Consider the following 24,030-nt stretch of genomic DNA (forward strand, 5'->3'; position numbering starts at 1 on the left):
ATAGCCATCTGAAACAGTACATTGTGCACAGAAGACAAAAGGTTAGACTGCCTGCATTTTTCCTTTCTTCCCCCTCCCATCTTTCCCTTCTAATTTAAAGTGAAAAAGGTCAAGTTGAAATGGCTGGTAAACTCAAACCCAGATGCTAAATTTCCCTGACTAGAGCAGCTGGCAGACTTGAGCTATAGGCAGTCCTCACCAGTTCTGGAGAGATAACTCCATAAATTCAAGGCTAAAACTGTACCTGTGGTGTGGCAGCCTTCATTCATCCTGGATTATCCTTTCTTCTTAGAAGAAAAAGAGAAAAAAAATTAAAAAGAGGTCCTGGAAGCTTCCCTTGGTCTACCTTGCATAAATTTCCTATTTCTAACTTACCATACTAAGTTCTTCTAACATAAAGGAATATTACATCCATCTATCTATCAATTATCTATCTATCTATCTATCTATCTATCTATCTATCTATCTATCTATCTATCTATCTATCATCTATAACTATATATATTGCATGAAATTGTGAGCACAACTTTAGTGGTAAACGGTGCCACTGTCAGTTGTCAGACAGTCACTACAGGGTATTCTTGAGGCTCTGTATTGGCCCCAGTCCTGTTTAGTGCCCTTATTGATGATAGAGGATTGAGTGTACCCTCACTAAGTTCACAGACAACACCAAGCTGGGTGTCAGTGTTGTTGTGCTGAAGGGTAGGAAGGCTCTGCAGAGGGATCTGGACAGGGTGGATCAATGGCCCAAGGCTAAGTGTATGAGGCTCAAAAAGTCCAAGTGACAGGTCCTGCATTTGTGTCACAACAACCCCATGCAGCACTACAGGCAAGGGGAAGAGAGGCTGGAAATCTGACTTGCAGGAAAAGACCTGGGAGGGCTGATTAACAGCTGGATGGACATTAGCAAGCAGTGTGCCAGGTGACCAATAACACCAAGAGGATCCTGGCCTGTATCAGAAATAGTGTGGGCAGCAGGACCAGGGAAGTGATTGTTCCCCCATACTGGGCATTTTTGAGGCTACACTTTGAGTACTGTGATCAGTTCTGGGCCCCTCACTACAAGAAGGACATTGAGGTGCTGGAGTCAGTCCAGAGAAGATCAGAGCTAGTAAAGAGTCTGGAGAGTAAGTCGTATGAGGAGTGACTGAGGGGGAGGTTTTGGGTTTTTTATTCTGGAGGAAAGGGAACTCAGTGAAGACTTTATCACTCTCTAAAACTGCCTGAAAGGATGTTGTAGCCAGGTAGGAGTTGTCCTCTATTTCCAGGCAACTAGTGACAGAAGAAGACAACATAGTCTTAAGCTGTGCTAGCAGAGGTTCTGGCTGGAAATCAGGAGGATTTTATTCACTGAAAGGATTGTCAAGAATTGGAGCAGGCTGCCCAGGCAGGTGGTGGAGCCACCATCACTGAAGGTAGTCAAGAAATGACTGGGCATCACATTTAATTCCAGGGTCTGGTCAACAAGGTGGTGTTCAGTCAAAGGTTGATTTGATGATCTTGGAAGTCTTTTCTAATGTAAATGATTCCATGATTCTGAATATATTTAATGTTTTTATGATATTACCTTTGTAATAATGAAAATATGGCTCTGTCCCTTTTCCTGTCCACTACTGGCATTCTTCATTGATTCCTGTACAGGAATAATGTCCATTACAATGGCTACTACAATAACAAAAGGCAGTGCTTTCAAAACAGCGTGCTCAAAAACTTGCAGGTAGCTGAATCCCAAGTGAGTGTTAAGAAGAGCATGAAGTGGCAGAAGGGAGTTTTGTTTGTTCTCAGTTTGATCCCTCAACTTTCACAGCAAATCTGAGCTGGCCACTTCAGACTCTCTTTTTTCCACTTCAGTGGAAAAACCTTTTAAAAACCCTACCTTTAGAGGAGCAAGGACATTGTATGGAAGCACCTGCTGCTGGTATAAAAGGGAGACTGGAGTAGCCAGCTCAGCTTTCAGTATCTCATCTTAGGCAGCTCAGAGCCAATGATGGTCCACAGAATCTCTCCATCCTCTCTTGGACTCTTCCTCCTCTTTCAGGTTCCACTAAACTTCCTGTTGTGCTCCTGAACTGAAACACCAGGTTTCCAACACAGAGCATTGTGCCACACTCCCATTGTCTAGAAGGCTTTTAAGACATTCAAGTCTGTGATACCTGTAGATCACTGGAAACACTGACTCAGGACTCCTATGGAGACTGCAGAGAGGATAAAGATCAAGTGGGGCCTGAATTCATCATCTGCAACTTCACAGAGGTAGACCAGGCTCCACTGCTTAACAAAAGCAGGGCCCAATTAATCTCTTCCACAACCATACTTTAACCCCTTCTCTTGCAGGTAGACAGACAAGGTATTCCACTTGAAGCAGCTGTTTCTACACAGAACTTTTGACAGTATGGTAAGGGGAAACAGAATGAAACTAGACACGGAAAGGAGGAGTGATTATGTAATAGATAGTAATTCTATTACTACTACTCTCATTGACAGAATAGATATAGTATAAGAAATAAGTAATTATTTTTTATGCTCTTTAAGTAAAAATTTTGTCCTTTATTTGTAAACCACTCACCCAATATCCCGAATGCCTGTTACATAATCTGTTAAGAGCAAGAGAAGACTAAAAATATATACTTTTTAAAAACAAGAAAAAAAAATATGTTGAAGAAATTTTATCATAACTAAAGGAAGTACAGCAGAGCAATGATCAATGATACCAGAAGAAGCAGGTGAAATTATGTAAATCATTCATTTGCCCTGTGATTAGTATCCTCTCTATATGGCTTCTGTCAATTCTTGTTGTTTGAAAGCTTGTCTAATTTGTGTCCATTTATTCAAGAAGAAACAATTTTCATCAGGCAAAAACCTGAAGTAAGATTTTTTAGTGGGAGAATATTTAATATCTTCTGTATTTAGAACTGCAAGCCAGAATTCAAATAAATTACAACAGAGCAGTGTGAATGACTATGCTTTCAGAGGTGCCAAATAAATGTAAGGCTATATTGGCTTTTTCTCAAACAGAAAATAGGTTATTGGCATCTTAAAGTCACTTTTTGTAATATCATATTAAATTTTGTAATATCCAAATGAGAAAGAGTATATTTTACATAAGCATACAATATTGCAGAGGGAGATTTGTGAAACATAAAGTTAGCTTTCACAATATTAGACAGGAGCACAAGACTTAGAATAAAAAATAGTGGATATTAGCCTGATCCAGTCTATGCCGACAAAATATTTGGAAAGAAAAAGATCAACTCAGTAATTTGGAACTCTAGCATCATCTCAATTTTTAATATTTTTAGCAATTTTTAAGTACATCTGCAGAAGTGGTTAGCTTCACTATTATTTTTGAAAGAGTCCTTCATTCCTGAGAAGACTGAAAAAAATGTTTGTTCTTTCTTTGATCATATTAAGCCACACAGGTTTATGGCTCAATGAGGAAGGAAGAGGTCCTTCCTTTCACATCTACCCTAGGAATATTTGTCACTGTGAACTGACAAGAAGCTGGTCAGAAACAGTCCATCTGATGTTTTTCAGTTTGCCCTGTCTCTCTTAGAATTGCTGACTGTTTACAAAGGCGTCTTTGATTAACTGTGCTTTCTGCAACTAACCTTCCGTATTACTCGGCATCTGATTTATTTTACTTTCTCAGCCTGCAGCAGGTTTGCTGAGGTAGCTTCACCACTGCTCATCTCTAGCAAAAACTCAAGCTGGAACATGGGTCTTGTTGGTTCTGGACTACATTTTCTCTTTTTGCATGGCAAGAAGCCATTGTCACTTGCCGAAGAGCAGAAAGTCTCAGGGACACCAGGGCAGGCATGTAAATTGTGCAATCTAAACTTATGCCTGCTAAAAGATCAAATGTGCTGAAGGCAGGAAATTTGATGCACAAAAGGTATTTGGCAGAAAGGGAGAGCAACCTCTCCTCAGATTAATGTCTTGCAGAGGACAGCTAACCCCAAAAACTAAGCAATACTGGCTTTGGACAAAACAGAACCATTTATGTGCTGAGTTAGTATACATCTCTTCCAGCTTTTCTAGGTATCATGGGAAGCTAGAAGCTGTGTTCTAGAAAGCCCTGAGACTTGCCTGCCATGATATAATGAAATTGAGGGAGATAAATAATAACAGCAGTGGCAGGAGATACAGCAAGGGCAGGTGTAGGTATGCCAGTAAGGGGTGGAAAAGGAAACAACAGGTGGCTGGGGTTATAAAGGGGGAGGTAATGGACACAATGCAAATCCAGAGCAAGTCATTAATTCTGCTGCTTCTTTAGGTGATTGGGCTTTTGGGACTCCCAAGCTAACTATCCAATAGACAGGATGTTTCTCTATTAAGGAATTAACTGATGAGAATTAAGAGCACAGGAAATTTACCACAGATGTGAAAAACAGTTGGGAGAAATCTCACTGGATAAACTCTTCCTTCTCTGCAGAACACACTTGCTATTCCACTGATGTCCTCTGCAGAAACAAACCAATTGCAGTCCCTGCTCAAGCACACAAAAATATAATTAATCTTTTCTTTTCCCAATTGCCTTCCTCTCTGATGAACAGAACTATCACCTCTGGATAAAGAATAAGGATTTTCTGAAATATGTCCTTGAGGTAATAAATGTCATCCTCTCTGAAAAGTAATCTCACCTCAAGATAACTAAATCTTTTTTCCATTTATCAAATATCAGAGAGATAACTACCCTCACCTGCTATTTAAATTCCTCTGCAGGAATAGAATTCTCTCCTCACAAATAAAGATTGTTGCAATTACTTTCTCAAACAGTAAGCAGCATTCCTGGCCAAAAAAAAAAAAAAAAAAAAAAGAAAAAGGAAAAAAAAAGCAGTGGGGAGTTGGTGGAACAGCATAATCTGCAGACTGGGGGAATCAAGCCTTTCTCTTTCTGTGTGTTTGGGGTTTTTTTTTCTGTTTTGGAAAGGGAGGAATTTTCCCATCAACTGAATATTACTTAGCACTAAATTTTAAATAAGGTCCTCAAGTCTACCAAAGTTCAGATCAAAACAAAACAGGCTTATTTATAGCTCTGTTCTGCATTTGTATGTCATAGATGCATATATGTATGAATTTGCATCACATATATATTCTTCTTAAGCAAAACATAGATTTTATTCCACTCCAAAACTCCACAGAAAAAAATTGAAGTGACTGGAGTTACAAAAACACTGTGGTGGTCTGAGCACCATGAATCCAACCCTATGACAGTTTTCTATGCCAGGAAACAAAGCAAGAGAATTCTTTTCTTATTCTACAGTCAGTTGTTTTAGAGAAAAGAATGATAAATCATCTTTAATTCAACTGGCCTAAATCATTAAAAACAATTTGCCTTTATTGCCTGAACTGCTTCAAAATATGCTGTCTCAGAAAACTGTAAATAAAATGTATGTTTGTTTCTGCACTTATATGTATTTGCCAATTCACTTTTCTCCAACACAGTGAAAGAGTTCTTTGTTTTGTTCAGATCAAAGCCTTCTACAAAACAGAAACCATGGGCACACAATTTGCCACTTTTTTTATTCTTGTTTATTCAGATTTACTCGTGTTGAAGTTACATTTTCAACCCATTCTCTTAAAAATGAGGTAGCAAGTGGTGAAGACACAATATGAATTCACCAAAATCCCCTTTTTTTTTAATCCTCTATTTTTTCCCCATTTCCCATCTTTTTTTTTTTAATTATTTCAAAATCTGAAAGGAATATAAGTCCTCTCCCATAAGCCACTATTCGCTCATACGAGCCTGTTTCAGAGCTATGGCTAGCAAAGGCTTAGGCTGCTTAGGCCATGCAGCCTCTCTTGGCAAAGCAAGACTTTCCCAGAGACAGACAAAAAAGCCTGGCTTTTCTGAAGACATGTCTACACATCATGTCCCCTGTTTTAAAATGACACTGTCATATTTTCTACTTGGTTGGATAATTGCATTTGAGAAAAAAAAAATTCTTTCTATAATGATGATAACAGCTTAGCCTGGTTGCATTACAGAGTCTTTGGAATTATATGGTAAGAAAATAAATGTGATGAGGCATTCCAGGAAGGATGCATCTTACCTCATACACAGAGGGGATCATAACTGGGTAGGTCTGACAGGAGGTCTGTATTCTATTTATATTCTCCAACAGTTCAAAGACATCTCTGGAATTTAGTTTCATTTGAGATAAAGAAAAAAATGATCACAAATGTCTCATCAATAACATCTTTCTGATCTTAAGGTGTGCTAAAATTGCGAGCTTTTGGGGGCTTCTAGGACAGTTTTTTGTGGGTTTGGTTTTCAGGTTATTCTCCTGTTTTGCATACATTACCATTATCTCAAACAGCATATTGGCTTCATCTCTGAAGTTTCAGTCAGCTCCTCTGGCGATATCAGCAGCACACAAGTGCTCATAATAAGCCTTTGGAAAATGTAATGAGGAGGATGATTTCTCTTCAGTTCTTCTTGGCTCAGTGTTGGAACAAAACAATGGGATGTCGTCAGAATAAAAGTTTGAATTAGGACGTCTCATTTGCTTCCTTTCATTAGTGTTTGGGGAGGAGAAGGTTGTTGTGACAGCTGGTCAGTAGTGATTCAATTATATGCTCCGTTCTCTGGACTTCAGTTCAAGATGTCCTTTGGCAAGCTGAGCAACTGCTTGATAGATTTAATAGCTAGGATTTGATGAAGTATACAAAAGACACGACTGATTTTGATAAATTTCTCATGAAGTATGCCATTGAAGGTGCACTACAAGCTATGGAACATCCATTTCACCTAAAACTTCCCTATAAGTTTAGTTCTCCTCTCTCTTAAGTAGTGAAAGGGATCTGTAACACATGCACACACCACTTGGCATGTGTAATTTTATTGGTCACATTTCAAGAAAGAGAACTCATTAAGGACCATTTCACTAAGGATGTCACATCAGGCCTGCAATTGTACAGTAAAGGACACAAGGGGCTCCCCAAGACCTCAGTAATAGCCCTAATATCAGATGCCTTTGGGTGTCTAGGGCAGGTGAGCTTTCCCATTTCTGTATCTGAGCATGCTGAATTGTATATGACAATAACTTTTATCAGCCTTTAGAGTAGAAAGGAGCTTGGCTGAGAGGACTCCCACACATCTCAAATACAGAGAAAACTGAAGTCAGTCTTCTGAAAAATGAAGGCAGTGGAACAAATCATGAGTTAAACTGATATCTGCAGCAGATGAGATCTTGCCAATATTTTGCAGTCAAGCTTATCACTAGCCTTCTACTAGTTCCCCTGGAACAGCTGTCTGAGTTAAAGGCAGAATGGCTACCAAGGGAACCTTCTCTGCAGAAAATACTTCTCACTTCTAATGCAACAAAGTCCAGCTTCCATAGCTGGGAGACTCAAGCCTTATCTGTTCTTCCAGATTTTCCTGTGTACTTTAGGAAGACTGAATAAATGTTTTGGAGCAAAGGCATTTACTATCTTTTTAGATATTGTTTGCAAGCACCCTGGAGATCTACTTTTTGAGAAATAAGACACTCATACAGATTCTCATGGAAATATGCTGCAAGCATTAGTAAAGCAAAATCATTCCATTAAAAATCTTAAAGCAAGAGGAAACACCATTACAGATCATCAGAAAATGAGTGAAAAATACAAAATTATTCTCTTTTGCCTTCCTTTCAGGACAGAGGTCACTTAATGCTGCTATTGTTGTTGGCAGCGTTCCATGAAATTAAATCTCTTCTTAATTCTTAGTTTTTCAGAAAAGAGAAATAATTTCAAAGTTATAAAATAACTGTAGTATAGTAACAAGTGTACTAACTATTCTGTACTACAGCTGGTGTAGCAACTATAGAGAAAAGTATACTCATACTTATTGTGCATAACAATAACTACCTAAGACTCACAGATTGCCCTTGGAAGTGTTTAAGGAAAGACTGGATCTTGCATTTAGTGCCATGGTCTAGTTGACAAGGTGGTGTTTTGTCATAGGTTGGACACAATAATCTCAGAGGTCTTCCCCAGCCTAGTTGATTGTGTGATTCTGTGCTATTCTGTGATCTTTTTTCCAGCAATATTAATGAATGTAACCAGCTTAATAAAATTGTATTTTACTACAGCACCTATTATTAAGAGAAATAGGCATCACAGTGCTAGAAGACTATAAAGGACTTTTACTACCATGAGCTCATAATTTTACAAAACAGATATTTGAAATATATGACACTTATCTAATTGATACTCAAAGGTTATTTGCATATTGCAGTCAGATTTCTCAGAGAGTTTATCTTACTGAAAGAAAACTACTGTTTATTTTGATTAAATCCCACTCATTGGAAAAATGGTAAATAATTAGATACAATGGAAGAAGGCTGGCAAATTGTGATATCTAACATACCTCATCACAGCTTTTTTTTATTGTTATTTAAATATACTTTATTATGATTGTGCCTTAAGGCAGGAGTCACTTAGGAGTATTTTTACCACAAGATCTGCTAGAAAAGGCCAGTTTTTCAAAATATTTTTGATGTATAAATTTTAAGTACCTGTCCTGACGTATTTCTAAAAGTCAGGATAGAAAAGGATATCATAGGGAAATTGCTCCACTATTGTAAAAATACTTGTTTTCCTCTTAAACAGGTGCTCAGAGTCTTTATTTTTATTAAACTTCTATCTGTTCAGAATATTCAGTTTTATTGCTCTTGCTTAAATAAAAATTGCCTTTTTAACTGGTGTACCTCAGTGTTACTTTGGTACCATCTTTCTTGCATTCAGCTTTATATTGCTTTGATTTTTCTTTACACAACATTATTTCTTTGGAATGGTTACAGTCTTATCAAAATATCTCTTTAATCACTGCTGTTTAGTTCATTATTTTCATATCACTCTGATGACTCCTCAGGGAAGCCAACATCTGTCAGATGTTCACTTTTGTAAAATGTGCTTGTGTAATATTGCAGACATTAATTTTTAAAGTGATATAATAGTGTTTCATCTCAGTATTTTCTGCTTTATAAGCAGAAGACTACATCTAAAGTTTCTACTTCATCATACCTAGTTTTGAACTACTGTGACATTGAAGAAAGAGTTATGAAATGGTCAAGTATAAAGCAGAAATCCTCCAGTGGAATAATTATTTATAATAATCCAGTCAGTAATAGAGAGCACATATCTTCTTCAGGGAAATAACATTTTTTTAAAAATCTGTTTCATTTATTTGAGCTCTGATTTAAATTTTGTCTAGAAGGTTGAAAGGATGTTTTCCAGCACACCAAACTTTGGGACCAAACAGTCTTCACACCACTTGGGTAAGATGCTTCTGTTAAATTTTGTGCTTAGGATGTGGCCAACGGAAATGAAATGGCTGGAACTCAAAGAAATTCAGTCAACAGAGCCCCTGGGCATGGTATTGAGGCACCTGAGAGTAGTACTGCTTACAGGCATACTGTCTCAAGCAGTATAAACAACCACAAAAACTTCCTCAGAGGAGATTGTATCAAATGTCCTCAGCAAAAAAGTTTAAACAGCTGATCTGCTAACAGGAAATCAGTCTTCTTGCACCAGAAGCAGATAGGGAGTTTGCTTCTTTACTGTTTCTGTGCTTGTGGCTAGTAATACCATAAACAGATCCAAATGCTCTAGTATTCAATACTAAAGCCATAGTTTGAAAAGAAAATGACCCCAAATAATGTTCCACGCTATTTTCACTTTTAAAGAAGTTTGCATTTGCATTTGTTCAGCTGCTGATTCACACAACTCCTCAGTGACCATTATTACAGGTTCCTGCTTGTCACCACAAGGAGTGACTTCTGATGCAATCTGCTGGTGGCGAGATGGACTTTACTCCTGCTTAATTATCTAAACCTAGGTTTGGATTATATGAGAGATGGAGTTCTCTGAATTTCAAGTACATGGGAGAAGCATAACTACAAGGGCACACAAGAGTTAGGGAAGAAGATCAGGTGTTGAATTTTACCCCTCTAATACATCATTAGAAGCTGGGAAAATTTGCTTGTGCTTACAGGAGAGGGCAAATCCAATCTGTTTGCCCTCACAGTGCTACAGATCTGTCAAGACTTAGATATTATCTCTCATTGTGGTATGTTTAGCTTATAGCTCATACTCTCCAAGTGCCTTCTGCTCATGCATTGACTGCATGTTTTTTAGTCTCTGGGTCCCCCGGTGTTACATGTGATAAATTTCCAGATACAGATTTGGATGCTTCATATTTCCTAGCTCTTTCACAAGTACTGAGGTTACATGAAGCTAGCCTGAATTTTTTTCTCTAAAATCTGTTTTATTTTCTATTAAAATGAACACTGAGATACTTTTATGATTGCAAGAATACAAGGAAATGGAGATTTAAGCAAAACACCTTAGCCCCATGCCAGATAAAATATAATCAGAGCCCTCCTTTGTGAAATGTTCCAGTGATACAGTGGTAGCACTCTATTGGGAAGCATTGTGGGGTTTTTACACTATATTTCATGTTACAAAAAATAAACCTATATTTCTTGTTAAGGTTCTTAACCTGTAGTACAACCGCAGCCTCTCTGTGTTCTAGATCACAAATGATGATATATGAGAACCCAAAATTTAGGCTAATATAATTCTTTCACAATCATGCTCAAGTGATGTTAATAGGATAAAACCCACAAGAGGGTAATTTTCAAATAAAATTAATCAAATGCTGGATTTCATTAAAGAGTATCTTTGATGCAGCATGTATGTGGGGAGAATTGAAATTTACCCACTGAAATTTATAAAGAATTATATTCCTTATTCTGAATCCTTAAAAAATTCTTCAAAGATGCATGGAAAGGTATTCCTTCTATAATGCATGTTTTACTACACAAGCTCATTCACAAGTCCATCCAAGGACATCCTCAGAAACTCTCACACAAGGAACTAAATTACATAACTATGTAACTCATTTAATCTTTTAGAAATTTAACTTAATTTATTAATTTATGTATTAGTCAGTGACAACTCACAGCTTCATGGTGATCTCAGCTGCTCTGCCCACATTCTATACCAAGTGTAATGCTTGAAAATTACATTACTAAAACTGCCATCTCTTTCACACACCATACAGATATAAAAATACACACACATGCTCAGCAGAATAGAGTTTATGAGGGTCTTTTGCTTAAATAAACACAAATCAAGGATTCAGCTAACCATCCAACACAACTATCCAACACAAATTATTCCTATTGAAGTCATTACCTCAGTCAAACCTGACAATTAAGGATTTAACCTGTTCCAGAGACATGAAAATATTCTACATTTGCTTTTAAGTCCTTTTGTTCAGAAACAACTCAAGTACAGAGGCATACTCCTTTCCAAAAAACACTTCATCATATCTGCTAAAGAGGAAAATTACTTTTGCAGTGAAACATGTTTTCTTTACAAGCCTTTGCTTTCAAAATATTTGTTGCTGCTCATTTTCTCCAAAATCTTCTGAAACAGATATGTAAAATATCCACTGTAATTGCTTGAACTAGTATGTGAGACCTAACTCAAACTGAAAATTGGAAGAATATCAAGAAAAATGCAAAAAAATATTAAAATCTCAAAGTTCAGTGTTTTTCACAGGGTGAAGTGATCTAGAAATTAGAATTAGAAGATAGAACTGCATGAAGGACTACGTTTTTGTAACAATTCATGTTCCAATGATATTGAAAAAGTACAGTGAAAAGGAACATTGAGTTATACATTTGTGTTTTTTATAGAAAGGATAAGCACCAGTTGTAGTCATACAATATGAACAGGATTCCTAATTGATGTTATTTTTTTCACCTTTTCTCTGTGCCTGTTACTTAGGCCATATTCAATCTCCAGATTAGTAAGTGAATAAAGTTTTTTAATGCTAACAGAGAGAGACCATTAATACAATAAATGAAATACTGTTATGTTTCGTGGTGTCTCTCTAAACAGTGTCTGGACCAAAAAATTTAGACAATTGATCATTGTGGCTTACATGCATAGAAAGTCAATATTTGCTCTCTGCTCTGAGACATTTGAGTGCAAAGAGAGTGTAGCCTGGACAGCTACATCTGATACCAGGCTGTTGCCTTAGAAAGCAGGTCCCTCCTGGATATTTAATTTTCAAAGTGATGTGGCTTGTAATGACTCACTTTTAAATATGGGGTATACATGTAGTATAAATAGCTGCATTTTCTAAAATGAAAATGCTGCATACAGAGAGATCAAATTTTCCTATCCCTATAACAGCTGCTAAAGACTTCACACTGAAGAATGGGGTAAAATATCATGCCTTGACTGTGACACAATTTGGAAAGCTAGGTTGATAAAGATACTACCACTTTCGAGAGCAACAGTTTTACCTGCACACTTTCCCATTTCTTTGGTAGTAGTAAGCCTCAAAATTAGGACTTTTTGCTAATTCTCCCTTCTTTATCCATCCCTTTTGCCAGTCATTTCTCTTCACAAGACAGAAGTCATATGCCTCTATCCTTTGTCTTTGCCATAGCAACATTTGGGTTTGCCTGTGCCGTTGAGGAGACACAAGCCAAGTCTGAAAAGCAGGAAGAGCTTGACAGGTCTAATTTGGGTGTAGATGTAAAAGTACTGAGAGAATGAGAAAGGAACACCCCCTTCAACCATTGTCCTTAGGACTTGGAGGAACTAGAGCAGGACAAGTAGTTGATTCAAATACATTAGGAAATTGTATGCAGGGTTAAGATAGATATCCTTTTTATTTTTTTTTTCTTTTGAATTGACATACTCCTTAGAATCATTTTAAAGCATACACCTCTTGGGTTTTGTCTGAATATTTTATGTATACCATTGTTGTGAGCCCATTGATCATCATTTTTGATCTATTGCTTCAACCTGGAAAGAATCAGTCTGTAATTGAAAAGGCAAATTTAGCATTTATGTTGGTAATAATGCAGTTTCTTTGCCATTCTCCCCCAAAAAAGTTTGAACATTATGATGAACCATATCTCATTGATAAGTGAATAGAAGGGAAGCAAACCTTTCTCATTACTAGGTCCCCATGAGCCAAGTCATTTTTTTGTTGAGCAGAGCCTTCTATTGTGCTGTAACAATTATTTTTGCTTCCAGATATGATAACTCTTTGAAGCGGTACCTGGGAGACACACGTGATCTACATTAGCAGGGGATTTACACAGTGTTCACTGATAAACTAATCTCATTTGCTGTGCACCTGATATTTTATTGTTGTAGAGGTTTTTTTCTTCTAATGGCGAAAGTCACAGACTCTGGTTTGAATAATTTAACTCAGCAGAATGAATTACTTAAATACAAGATGCAGTTTGAGATTATAAATTTCTTTTAGAAACTTCTGTTCAAAACATACTGCTTTAGCACTTTTTAGCCAGATAAAGATTAGAACAGAATTTGAATAGAGTCGTGTTATGCCAGCAGGTTTGCATGTATGTTATTCCAGGACACCTTTTCAGACTAAAAACTTTCAGTAAGCTCCTGGATCATGCTGTGATCAGAAGAATGGTGTGGATAAGTGCCACAGCAAGGCAGGGAAACTGTCTTCATTTATTATAAATTACAACTAGCATTTGAAAATAAGACACATGAAATACAAGATGGAGGGTTCATTCTGAGAATTTTTTAATATCATATAGTCAACAAAATTACAGACTGTCACAAAGTGGGTTTGCTACTTTTCAGTACTCTATATGCAAAGTAAATGCATAAGTATACCTAAATTGGCAAAACAACCTTTAGCTACAGGCTTAGGGAAGTATTTTCTGAAGTAGCGTGGATTTTAAAATATCTTTCTGTCTAGGATCAAACATGAGTGGTTTTTGTTTTGTTTTGTTTTTTGACCAATATGTACTTGTGATTGATAAAACCCCTTATTGTTGTGTAAAGTAACACTCCCTTTATACAGTTGTACCAGGGGACCCAGGTATCTCATGCATTCAGAGTCAAGCAGTACACATTGCAGGAGAATGTAAAAAAAAATAATTAAAATATAAATTTAAAGCTTCTGTGTGCTCATAGTCAAACAAAAAATCCATACAGATTCCAGTACAAATCTCTGTTTTGCTGAGACATTCTCTGTTTTATTCATTGTACAGGTAAAAGTGGACCCCCTGACTTCAGACATTGATCAATATGCCAATATACTTGATGATAAAAACTTGTGCCCTGAATATTAAATCAAATGATCCTGACAAAGAAAGGAACAGATTATACTGTTACACAACTCCATAGTTCTAAAGAACTTAAAAGCTTTTTATTTTTTTTTCCCTGGAGAAAATGAATAAAAAAGAAAAATATGTTATGCACAAGATACTAACCTCTTATACCTTGATCTGCTCAAATGAGCAAGTGGACACAGTCTTTTTCTAGTCAGTGTTATCTAGCCTGCAGAACAGCACTGTATTTAAAGGTGTGGAGGCAAAAAACACCCCAATAAGTAACTGGAGAGTTCTGGCCTCTTACATGTCCCCTGATTTTCTTCAGGCAGCAGAGCTTTTATATCTGTCCATGGCCACTAAATGACTTCTTTGCATGCATCTGGTAGATACCCAATTTATCTGCATGAAACTTTCTTGGTGCTATCCAGTTCATTCCTCCCTCACTCCCCCAGATACCGAAGGTACGAAGGGAAAATGCTGAAATGCTGTTCATATGCCAGTATTCAAGCTATGCCAATTTTTGGCCATCTTCCCCATTAGCTGCCACTCAGAGTTTTATATGCCTGGGTAATGCAGCTGCACACTGGACAGAAAAGATAATTTTTTTAAGAGTTCCCCACAAGTCTGCTCCTTTCTGAATGATATGTGCTGGCACGCTCTTAAACCAGACATGCACATATCCTAAGAAGTCAATAAAACCTGTATGTGACACCTTTTCTTAGCTTTGCCTCAGAGAGCACTGCATGGTGCCACACTTCAGTTGTCCTGGCTTATTTTATGGCCCAGTGGGGTAGGGCTCACCACTCTGCTCATGAGAACCTTTATGCAGTCACAGTGCTGAGGCTCAGGAACAACTCTGTCAATGAGGGGGTATCTACAGCCCAATCCCACTTTCTTTGAGACTATTAGGACCAGCAGTTCTTTTCAGCCTCCTCACTTTTTTCTATTCCAAGCAACCCAATTATTTTGACTAACATAATTTTCTAAAAATCTCCATCTGTTTCATATTCATTCTCTTCTGATCCCTACCAGAAGAGGAAAGAAAATTCCCTATGCTCCCTACGTGTGAATGGAGTTGCATCCAGTCAGGGAAAATTTAAGTTGGATATCAGAAAAAAATTCTTTTCAGAGAGAGTAATCAGACATTGGAATGGGCTGCCCAGAGAGGTGGTGGATTCACCATCCCTGGAGGTTTTTAAACTGAGATTGGACATGGCACTGAGTGCCATTATCTAGTAAACAGACTGGAGTTGGACCAAGGGTTGGACTTCATGATCTCGGAGGTCTCTTCCAACCCAATCGATTCTATGATTCTATGATTCTATGATTCTATGATTCTATGATTCTATGATTCTATGATTCTATGATTCTATCCCACACAGCTAAGGGTCTGAGTATCATATAGCACTTGTAACTGTGTACAATGTGACTGTCATAATAGTTCCATGAAAGAAAACACATGTTCATCCTGATGCTATCTTGTGTCACCCTAGGCTGCATGCTCCGGACTCTACCTGCCCTAAGTTAGGTACCAGCGTAATATGACAAACAAGAATAGACAGCCTGACATCTGCAGCAGCCTCAAAATGTGGTCTGACTATGGTTGGAAAGTACCACTCATGTTGCCAGACCCTCCTAATAAAGTTTCAGGTGCTGATGATTCTCTCAGCCCACTATCAAGTCTGGTTTTCCAAATGATATTACTGACATTCATACTCCTGAATAGGAACAGTAAATTACTAGTACTTGTCTAGTGAACACTGCTAAATCAGACACTGTCATCATACTTCATGTTCCACTTCCATCAAACTGTGTATACTAGAGGCTGATGCAAGCCTTTATAGTTGGGCTTATTCAGAAAGAAATTTTCCAGTTTTGAAGAAATTACTCTGTGGTTTCTCTCCAGGTTTCCTGGGTAAAACTAAGATTTCTTAATCTCATTTATGAATAGCTGTGACTTACCAGGAGACAGCAGGTGTGACACCCTCTCTGCAAGTATGCAAAGATATTCAGTATACAGGTAAATAGATTAAGTATTAACTTGTCCTTCCCTAAGAACTAGTGAAAATTCTCTGCAAACTCACAGAAAGACACATTAGCAATCTGTTTTCAGATGATGATTGCAATTAAACTTTATTCCACTTGCTTCAGGTAAAAATCATCATCTTCAAGGAAAACTCAGACAGAAGCACCTTACCACCCAACAGTCTTTTAAGCACAGAAGCAGAATTCTTCCAGAGAAATTTGCACAATAAGAAGAGTTATAATATTAAATCACTCACAGACAAGTAAAAGCCATCACATCTACAGATGTGAACAAATGTCCGTGTGACTTCCAAAGTATTCCTCGTGAGCTTGGAAGGCACAGCAGACTGACAAGATGATTGCAAAACAATAATTTTTCTCCCTGAATTATATAGTCTTTGGGAAAACAATTTTGTTCCTGGGTTTCATCTGTCTTTAATAACCTTAGTGAGCTGTTTAAAAGTAAATTTGTGAACTAAATTTATTTAATAATGCAAAAGAGAAATTTAAATATGATTTGTTGAAACAGAGCTCCTCTGTCCATCTAAGGTCTGCAGTGAAATTCAGCCTTCTTACACAACATTATGAACTTGCAAAGCAAATACCATGAAAAGCAGTATTCCTTAATGAATCAAACTTATCTGATAGGAAGATATGCTGGAAAATACTTGCAAATCAAGCCAATGAAGTGTTGTGAAGAAATCTTAGGGTTTCCTCAGAAACATAGAATGAAGGGGAGAGTGACTGCACAAATTTTTTAAGGCACTGCATATTACAAGTGTCCTGCCCTGTGTGTGATCAGATTTTTATGCTTGTGCTTCTTATTTACTTGCTCTCTGATGGAGATACTTCATACAGGATGTTCACTTGATGTTTATAAAACACTACACACACTATGTTACTTAAATTTCAAAAAATATATTTCACTGCTATTGTAAGGCAAGAAAGGGCTTTTTATCCTTTGACAATCCCAAATTCTCCTTCTAGACCCAAAAGCTTCCTTGCCTATGTAAGACACTGAGTTGCAAAAGCTACTAAGAGGACTAAGTGTCTTTCTAGGCTACTGGGGCAGTTTTGAGACCTAAAAAGATAATCCAGACACATCCTCAAGGGGATTGGAGAGGAAGCCAACAAGCTGATCCTCCTAGGGAAGGCAAATAAGAGCAAGTCTTTCTAAAAGCAAAAAAATGTCCTTTTTGGAAGAATCTCTAAGGGGATAATCCTCAGCTAACCTAAATTATTGTTGTAATATGTATTCAGGGGTAATTCAGTATTCCAAGCAGCCATAACACAGAGTTCCAATATTTTTCCAGTATTTAAAATCATGTACAATGCCTATATAAAATGTTGGAAAATAAACAGCTTTCCTGTCAGCAGTGTGCAGCCTGCATTTGATTACAGCTAAGTCAAGTCCTTTAAATAAGTACTGAAGCAGTGTCAGTGTCACTGGTCCATTCTGAGGGACTCCATTAGAAACAACATTAGTGAGTGAAGGACCAGAAATACTGATCTGTATCACTTGACTCAATGTGAATTGATACCACTCCACAGATAAGATGATGCCTTTCATCACCCTGAAATCTGCAAGAGGGCTAGGTTACACATAGCTTCTGCTACTGAATCTAATCTTATTTGCTTTATTTTCTTTAATAAACCTGTTCCTCAACCGGACAAGCAGGGGAAAATTATTTCATGTTAATGACATTCCAAGTGATCCTTTAAAGTCATTAAAAAAAAACCCCAAGCATTTCATAGAAACATTGATTCAGGAAACTAATTTTCACAAATCTTTTTCTCTTTGCTTTTATAGCATTAATCAATACTTAATAATGAAAACATAGTGTTTCAAATTTATTTCTTTTTCCAATTCATTTTATTCCTTATTGTAGAAGACCTGAAGAATTACTTTAAAATAAATAATCCAGAACATATTCTTCATTTCTAAGCCTGTATTCACTAGTGCTGTGGATACAAACCCATCTTTCTTCTCTTGCAGGGTTTCTCATATAGTACTCGACAGAGCTGACTCACCTTTGGAGAAGTTACCAGAATATTTTCTACTTGCTTTACACTACAGCTCTTCAGTACTTTAGGGAGAAGTCAACTACTGGCTTTTTTTTCCACCTCAATTTCCTTGAATCCAAGTGAAATAACAAAGCTGGTAGATATGCAAACCGTGAAATTCAGTTACCTTGTCTAATAAGATTGCTAATTATTACATGTCATTTTTAGTATCTTTTCAGAATGGCAAACTTTTTGGAAAAATTTTATTATTTAAAATCCTAACTGAAACCTTCCTCACAAGAACAATATTCCTCTGTTTTTATTGCATAAGTAGTAACATATTTTGCACCAGATATAGATTTCTATAAATTGTATATTATAAATTTAGTAATGTAGTCAAAAAAGAGCATTCAGACATTTTTAAGGAATAAACTACACTCATTGGGAAAAAGTATAGTTTCAAAAAATATTTTACTCATCAGCATCATGAAAAGTGATGTGAATTGTCTTTGATACATACATGCCCCTTTGCTTGTACTACTGTTAGTTTTTTTATCCCTTATGACTTGTTAAACTGACAGCACTTGGCCATTGTTCCAAGCTATTGTTTACCTGACAGCTTGGCTTTCTTGCCTGCTTACTTTAAAAATGACAACCTGATTTCTAGCTGACCTAAAAACTAGACTGAGATGTCCCCAGCCATACTGATTGTACTTAACTCTTCAGATAGTTCCTTGTGACAATAGTTGAATTTTTATTCATGTAGGTGCAATAGCTCCAACCAGACACAAACCTGCAACACTCACTTTGTTGTGATATGTCAACAACACAACTGCATTTATTCAAAGCTATGCTCATGAATTGCAATACCTTCACATGCACAAGCATGAGACCCTCCTGCAGCCTTCCATGCCTGCCTGTTCCATGCTGGAAAGAAAAATACAGTAAGATCATTCCATCATGGAGGCACACAGCATATGCAGTTGGCTCACAAAAGTGCAAGTTTAAAATAATATTTGAGCATATTCAAGCATTCCAGTCACATTATCTCATTAGGTTAATTTTCAAGAGGATAAGGCCATTTGGAGGAGAGCTTTAGGCAAAACAACATAGAAGCTGAGGATGAAAGCTCAGGGGCATGGCAGAGAGGGCAGGACAATGGGATCAGAACTGCTGGGCACACTAAAGATAACTTGAGACTTGACTGCAAGCCATCTTTTCCCACTCAGACTTGAATTTCCCTCCAGGGGTAGCCAGTTGACACATGTTGAAGTGGAATCCATCTCCTTCTTCTCCTAATTTAGACAATATGAATGAACCTAGAAAACAGGGAAAGCATGACCGCCTGTGTAAATCTCTGGTCACTTCAGACCTCAGTGCACTGTACCTTCCTACAATTAAAACCTTTAGGAAAAAGAAAAGATCTAGGATATGAGAAGGTCTGCTTCCCTTCCCTCCCCTCCTTCTGATCAAAAAGATAAATTTTTTACATAGGATTTGGGAAATTAATGTTTGACTACATTATAAAAGGCTCACAGTGTCAATTCAACATCTGTTGCTTCTTTTGAGAAGTTTGGGGAGGTGTCAAGCATTTTATTTTTTTTAATTGAGCAGGGTTTTTTTTAATTGCTATTGCTTTATGATATTGGTATAATTTAACACATTAGGATGGCATAATGACCAGACACCGCACTGCTGCTTCACTGAAGAATTGCACACAGCTGCCTGTGCTTTGTGCAAGTAAAGCAATGAAAATAATAGCCTTGTGATGAAAGCACATTGAGCTGTTAATTACTTTCTAATATTCTGTGCACAGAAATATTCTTGAGATATCTGAAATTAGACACAAGAGGCAAAAGAAGGCATCATTTCTGAGTGGCCATCTGACAACTATGACCATCTAACAATATGCATGTAGAAATTGCTCTATTTGAACCCACAGTAGAAAGAATACCTAAGCCTTTCCCTGTTTGACATATCAATCAAACCTGTAATTTTCATTTCAGAAGAGTAAGTCCAAAATAGTACAGAAAATGAAAATTCAGATGTGCTAGTGTTTAAATTATATAAGTTATTTGGATAACTCCAGATATTGGGAAAAGTACAAAGATATAATATGAAACATGTATCCCAGAAGAGACAACCAAAGAAAAAAAAAGTTAAAAAAAAATCAAAAAAACCCCCAAAGGATCTGAACAGACTCAGAGACAAACAATTACACTTTCTTTCTATGGCTCTACTGTGAAATATTTCAAACATGAAGTAATTTCCAGACAATTTATCCTTCTTTAAGAAAGTTAAGGCAGCATTCAACTGACACCGATCAGTCTCTTGTGTGCATTAAAAGGAATAGTTTGGACAAAGAAAAAAATCAAGTTTTCTATAAAGAACAAGTTTTAGTTATATATATCTGTTTATTAGAATTATCTCAAGATTTAAGATAGAGAACATTAGCAATGCCCTACTGGATCAGGCCTATGGTTCATCCTTCCCAGTATTTGCTCTCCAGTAATGACCAGAGCAGATGCTGTATGCCAAAAGCATGCAAGACTCCCCACTCTCTGTTGTCTATCCCCTCCACACTTTCCCAGCACCAACAGTGTGGGTTTGGTTTTTAAGTGAGGCTTGCTAAAGGTACTCTCCCTGCTTACTTCTATCAGTTTAGGAACCTGCTGCATGTGATTATCTATCCCAATTGTGTTTTTTTTCCAGCCTGCTGATATAACCTGCCTCCTTATCCTCCCATCAAATGAAGATCATGAAGTTCATGGCCAGATAAGGACAGTACTTTCTCTTATCCCTCTTGAACTGCTCTGCTTGTTTCCTCAAGTGGCCCGTGGCTGTAGTGCTTTGGGATTTGATCAACAGCAGTTCAGCATTCATCACTGACCTCATGGTTTTTGAGCCTCAGCCACGTAGCCTCTCCTTAGGACTCTCTGCTTTAAAATGAGCCCTTTTTTACTTTTCTCAGACCATAGCTCTTCCAAGCTCTTAACCAATTTAGCTGCCCTTATCTACCTGCTTTACTTCTGCTACATCCTTTTTTCATTCACAGGCGACACAAAGTCATGCTAGCACACGCAGGACCTGGGTGAGGGCCAGCAGGCAGGATGTTTGCAGAACAGGAAAAAGTTGGGAGGAAGCAACATGGAGTCATTTGGGAGGTGCTACGTTGCATCCCTTCCAAACACCAGACTACCAAAACCAAAGGAAGGAGAACTTCTGTTTGAACAAATGTACATATTTTGCTATTTTATTATAAAAAGTAAACTTATGGATGGGGCTATGCAGGTTCTCCATCCTTTCCCAATCAGTTACAAGTGCTAGACTCCTCAGCTTGCTGGCATCTGTGACTTCCAGAGTTAGTAAGACAAATTTATTAGGGGCACAAAAGTAGAGTCCCACGATATGGTCTCTTTTCTGATACTGCACTAGCAAGTCTCAGCTTACTCTTCTTTATGGGAGTCTCTAAAAGATATAATACAGTAATATGAACCTTTCCAAAAAATTAGAAATTAAATCGACTAGCACACAATCATTTGCAGATTATTCAAATGCATTTGTAATACACGGTTTGAAATTCATGCTGCATTACTCAGTCACCCAGCTTATTCATACGGGAATAATGAAACTGTCATCTGACTTGCATATTAACTAGTCCAATACAGATCAAAGTATATATCTGACTTTCACCTAACAGTTTTAGATTGAGCTGCAAGTTTCAAGATTACAAACCAATTTAAGAGGAAGGTGATTTGCAAAACTAGCCATCAGAACTCTACTTGTAAACTTTTATAGTGTGCTTGTAATTAAAAATTTCCTTCCAATTTTGAACACTCATACTTCAAAAATAAGTTTTCCACAACTCTTATTACAGAAAAAAAAAAGGCATTTTTGGACAAAGGTTATCACAGTCAAATTAAGACTAGACTTCAATTCAAAATCCACTGGGCATATTGTAATGAATATGAAGTATGATTGAAATTTCTTTTAGAACTTTAGTTTCATGCTTAATTTGAAGTAGGGTATTCTCCAGTGACAACTACCACAGAAAAAAAAAAAATCAATAAATTTGAAGTAAGCTGCAAGAATGATCAATGTTTATGTTTTTATCAAATTTGGAAGCTTGGTCAGACTATACAGACTTTCTGAACAACAGCCACGTGTTATGTGACAGCCTATTTTTACCTATAACTGTCACCCACAGAGAGCAGTCAGGCATGCATGCCATTTTCTGGAGGTGCCCTAATGGCAGTGCTTGATTCAAAGAAGAGTACACAAGAGAAGTTGTAAACATATACAAATAATGAAAAATCATTTAAATTTTGCACATTTTTGGCTACTAGAATATTTCAGAAGTTCCTTAAACTGACAATATAAATATGAAACAACTACTGAGTCACTTTCTTAAAAGGCTAATAGATCTGTATTTTGCTACTGCAGACTGTACCACAGCATTTCAAATATTTATTTTCCTCTACTTCCATCTAATAAAACTGATTTCAGTTCAAAACTTATGATGGATTTTGGAGGAAAAAAAACCAAAACAAAACAAACAAAAAAAGAACACATCATGAGATCTCAGTGTACCAGTACCTAATTTATTTACAGGACACCATTTTGCTTGCAAGATCTTCTGATCTCCTGCAGTCTCAGCTGCAGAAAATTAAATGGCATAAAGCAAAGCCAATAGCATTTTCTAGAGCATTAGGGGCTCAACATTGCAACCTGTGAAATAAAGGAACACAAGAACAATATTGCAGGGAGCATTAACTCATACACTTACCAGTCTTCTAGTATGTGTGATCAGGTAGAGAAAAACAATATCCAGCTATTATTATTTTGTTAATGTTTTGCTGTTGTAATCCAGAATATTTTTGTGCCAAAATACTTTGCAGTGAGAAAGGAAACCATTCTAATAAGAGTAGAGGAGGATTTACTTGGGAAAGATGAGGCAGGATATTGCCTGGAACAATGACTCACAAAATAGATGTCAAAGGCAACATTATCAAAGATCCCTCTTACTTTTCTAATTCTTTCTTTTGTTCTGCATGTCACCTTTATTAGACTGAAAGTCACGCTTCATCCTTTGTGGGGAATGGCACAGGGACAGACATAAAAGACATAACACTTCAGAGTAGGGAGAAATAACTCCTCCTGAGTTTTAACAACAGCCCACAGCAATCACCTACAAAGAATACATTGAGGATATTTGAAATTTCAACCCACAATTTTAGGTGGGTTTCTATATCAAAACTGGTCGCAAAGTCAGGTTTTGTTCTAAAATATGGCTATGAATAAATGGCATATTTGCCATAGAGGAAGTGACTCCAGTATGTATGGGTCAAGCTCTGTATGCTACTGGAGACTATGCATGGTAAAAAGTAACAGATAACAGTGGTAAGTTCTCTGTTTCTGCTCTGCTTTGTATTTAACAGGGATAATACAGAATGTCACCTTCCCTTTGCTACTAGGCATTTGTGTAGGTATTAGTCAATTAGCTAGTTATGACATTAACATGGACCTACACAAAAATAAGGAGAAGGGCTTACCCTGAATGAGTTGTAACATCTAGGGCATCAGAGAAAACCAACTCTAAATGAAGAATTTCTCTTTGCTAATATAAACACTGAAATACATCACATATTCATTAAAGCATAAGGAGCCTTTGAGAGAAAGGGATGGATCTCAAAACCCAACTTTTGACAAACAGGTCAGGCACCTGCAGCATAAGCAGAGACCAAGTAGATTCCAAGCAGCAACGAAACACAGAGCTGTGCCTTAGAGCTTATGGAGAAAAGATTTTTCTGGAGATCTGAGCTGCATTTATTCTTTCCTTTAGAAATTGCCAGACATATCACAAGTCTGAGAAAAAGGATACAATGAAGGCAGC

This window comes from Pithys albifrons, chromosome 4, assembly GCF_047495875.1.
Source record: "Pithys albifrons albifrons isolate INPA30051 chromosome 4, PitAlb_v1, whole genome shotgun sequence".
Taxonomy (NCBI): domain Eukaryota; kingdom Metazoa; phylum Chordata; class Aves; order Passeriformes; family Thamnophilidae; genus Pithys; species Pithys albifrons.